General features: G+C 41.2%; 1 pseudogene; it reads right to left on the bottom strand.

The window, feature by feature from the left end:
• Window positions 1-1191: 1191 nt before the first annotated feature.
• On the bottom strand, window positions 1192-2089 carry LOC100761293 (annotated as a pseudogene).
• Between the last annotated feature and the right edge of the window lie 1998 nt (window positions 2090-4087).

Raw genomic sequence — 4087 nt, 5'->3', positions numbered from 1 at the left:
AGTTTAGCCTTTCTAAAACAACTGATATAATAGGCCTAGGCCATAAGACCTGGCTATGTTATCCTAATTTGTCAGAGGATATCTGTTTTAATTTTGATATGAAACATTCCCCCAAAAGTTCATTGAAGGATTAGTTAGTGGCACTAACTGGGAGGTGATTAGATTTTGGAGGCTCTGACCTAATCAACGGATTAAACCATAATGAGTTCATAGATGAATGTGCTATTAAGACATAGGGTCTGGCTGAAGTAAACCGATCAGTGAAAGGTATATTTGAAAGGTATCTTTTGTCCCAGGCCCCTTTCTTTATGTATCTCTACTTTCTGGGCACTATGAGGTGAACAATGTGTGACACCAGCACCTTCCACTGTGATGTTCTCATCATGGGCCAAGAACTGTAGAGCCAGTAACCATGACTTAAAATTTCTAAAACTGTGAATCAAAACAAATAATTCCTCTTTTTAAATTGTTTCGCTTGGATATTTATCCCAGTGATAAATCTCTTGTGAAACAGGAAAGCTCTACAGCCTCTGGCCCTACTTCATTAAGCTGCATTCATACTCTTCCCCAAGCTAAATATCAGATTATTTTAACCTATAGCCCACCCTGGGAAACTTTAATAATAACCATTTTGTGACTAAATGCATTCTGGACTGAAATGATAACCCAGAAAGAATGGTCAATAATTTATTTAGGGGTACAACGGAAAAACAGACTCAAAAATACAGAACGAAGTAGATGCCACTGCTGATCGAGCTACTGCTGTCCTGCCATTCTGCCCAAGGGTGATAAGGACCAATCACAAGGCTTGCTTCTACTCCGACCACCCAAGAGACAGCATGTAACCCATCTCCTCCATTTTATCCAGTCAAGTATCCAGAGAAAACCATGTCCATAAGGCTAGTTACCCCAAATATCATTGGCTATACAGATCAAACTCATACAACATTTCCTCTTTTTTTCTAATCAAGAAGGTTCTAATCCTAACATAAAACTGTATACACCAAGAACTATCAAGTATTGTCCAGAAGAAATGAAGCTATAACAAACAACAATGGGACTATATTAGAGAACTAAGGACAATGAATCCGTCCACCGTGGACAAGTTTTGGTCGTATGCACAAAGTAGAAAACTGTATCCTCTGAGTGAATTTTTAAAATATATGATTATTATTTGTTACCCTTAAAGACTTATTTTTGACTGGACTCAGAAGTAGAAGCTCTCAGCAAGGACAACCTACATCTCTTGGCGATCTCTTCCTGGCGCTTTTCTTTGGCTTCCTTCATTCTCTTGGCCAAAAGTTTAGCATATTCTGCAGCCTTCTCCTCGTTTTTCTTTGTTGTTTCTTCATAGCAATACAACACCATTTGTGTTGCAGGCCATGTGGAGTAACAAGACGCTGAATCTTGGGCGCTTTGGTCCTGGGCTTCTTAGCTTCTTTGTTCAAAGCCTTTCTCACAACATATTGGCGGACATCATCTTTAAAGAGATTAAAAAGCTTTTGAGCTGGACGTTGGTGGCACAGGCCTTTAATCCCAGCACTCGGGAGGTAGAGGCAGGCGGGTCTCTGTGAGTTCGAGGCCAGCCTGGTCTCCAGAACAAGTGCCAGGATAGGCTCCAAAGCTACACAGAGAAACCCTGTCTCGAAAAAAACTTTCTGATTCTGCTAGCTCTTTTAGGTCCCAACTGACAAGGAACAGTAGTATCTGTCAGTCCAGGAATGTCCTTCTCTCCTTTTTTTTTTTTTAAACAACAACCAAGTTGTGAACACTCAGATTGGCATCCACGATGCATCCTTGAACAGACTTGTGCTTCCTCTCTCCAGTTCTCCTTGGTCTGTAGCAAGAATGACCCTTACTCAACAGCAGGCGCACTCTGCCATGGGTCAAAGTGCCTTGCTTCATGGAAAACCTTGTTTGTCATTCCCGCCGCTGATGCGGACCACATGACCCTTCCACTCTTCACCCGAGCATCCGCAGCCACTTTTGTGGCCATGCTCTTCTCATGGAACGTAGGAAGCTTGCGCTCATCGTCCACTTCAATGAGTTTCTGGCAGCTGGTGGCCAGGAAGGAGAAATTCAGCTTCATCTTCACACAGCCAACCGCCTAGGAGGTGCCACGAAAAAGAGCCTGAGTGAGATAACTCCTACTAAGCACCCTATTATTATTCATAGGAAATGACATGCACAGTAAACAAAGACTTACATAGTCCAAGCCTGTCAATAAAAACAGAATCTCTCTCACCCTACCTTTAGTTATGAACTTTTCTTTCTCCCAGCCCCACAAAAGGAAAACTCAGAGAATAAACCAAGCATTCTTGAGCTGTGTGCTTCCTTAGAGCCCATTGCTCCCTTACAGTGTATGGACTCTACTTTTACTTTGTTTCTGATTAAAATCCCTTGCATTATTTGTGTGCACTTTTTCAACTATTTGAATAAAACATGTGAACCTGGAAACACCAGTCCATGCAGAACATTCCTACCACAGTGAAAACCAGCCAGAGACCTGAGAAGAAGAACAAGGTCATCCATAAACCTTGAGGAAGAGCAATCTGAGTATAGAGAAACACTAGTGCAAAGGTCCTAAGGTGGAAAAACACTTGAAGAACAGCAAGATCAACGAGGGTTGAGGGGAGGGTTTGGCTGTGGGAATGTGTACCTAGGTTCTTATAATGGGTATTAACCACTATTCTGCAGTTGGACTGTCCTACAGTAAACTAGAACACATGCTTCTCTCTGTTCAGGCCTTCTTATCGAACATACCCTGGTAGCCACTAGCTCTCACCTCTAGCTCAAACTAAAAGGGCTGATCCCAAACGAGGTCTTCACCAAGTCTCAAACTGCTGCCTCTTCTCAGTGTGGCTGGAGAACAAATGCTTCTCTGAGAACTTGCTTCTGTTTTATATACTTGCCTAGTGTTGGAATTAAAGGTGTGAGCTATACTTCTCTCTTAGACTGATTCACTCTTGTGTACTTCTGGGTGGCCTTGGGCTCACAGAGATCTATCTTTTAATCCTGGGTCCTAGGATTAAAGCTTCTGGCTCCTGGGATTAAAGCTGTGTGCCTGGCCTCTATAGCTTGTGGCTGACTCTGCTTTCTGAATCAGGCAAGCTTTAATAAATCATGAATAATGTGTCACTACAGAGACTTTTTTGTCCAAATATACTTCACAAAAAAGATTGATGACTCTATGTTAAAAATTATTACAGACTTTTCATCTTTTTTATTTTTATTTTTATTTTGTTTTGTTTTTCAAGACATTCAGCCCTGGCTGTCCTGGAACTTACTTTGTAGACCAGGCTGGCCTAGAACTTGGAAATCTGCCTGCCTCTGCCTCTGCCTCCTGCCTCCCAAGTTCTGAGATTAAAGGTGTGCACCACCAACACAGACAAGACCTTTCTTCTTTCTATATGCTTATTCCACATTCTGTATTCTCATCTGCATGTAAGATTGTGCTGATCCAGTGAAATTGGCTAAGAATTCAATTATTCACTTATTTCAGCAAAAGTGTCTAGATTGGGGCAGGAAGCAGAAGTTGTAGCTCAATTGGTATTGTGCTTGCCTAGCATGAAAATGAAAAAACAAGCCATGCACAAACTGGTGTGTGGTAGCATAAGCCTATAATATCAGCACTCATTGGGGAAAGAGAAAGATCAGAAGTTCAGTGATACCTTCAAAAGAAACAGGTAGGGCCAATCTAAGACACTAAATAGTATCAGGAAGGAACACATGGTGGGAGTGACCAGCTCCTTGCTTCTGGGAGGGGTGAGAAGGAAATCAGCACACTCTCTGGAAAACACTCTCTACTTATTTTAGATCTTAAATTTATTCACACTTTTGAACCAGGAGCGTCTCTTCTAGAAATAATTTGACGCACTAACTAGAGATATCTGTATAAGAATATTCAATGTTCTGCCAACATTCATACTGAAGTTGGAGACAGAGCTAACAGCAAGTACATATGAGTTATGATATACTCACATGTTGAACTATGATCATCATTTAAAAAATTTTGGAGAATTGAAAAAATGTGCAGAAGTTCACACATTACAGTGCCAAGTGATTAAAAAAAAATGGAGAACAGACA

This window comes from Cricetulus griseus, chromosome 4 (genome assembly GCF_003668045.3).
Source record: "Cricetulus griseus strain 17A/GY chromosome 4, alternate assembly CriGri-PICRH-1.0, whole genome shotgun sequence".
Lineage (NCBI taxonomy): Eukaryota > Metazoa > Chordata > Mammalia > Rodentia > Cricetidae > Cricetulus > Cricetulus griseus.
This window is presented reverse-complemented; position numbering and strand designations above follow the sequence as displayed.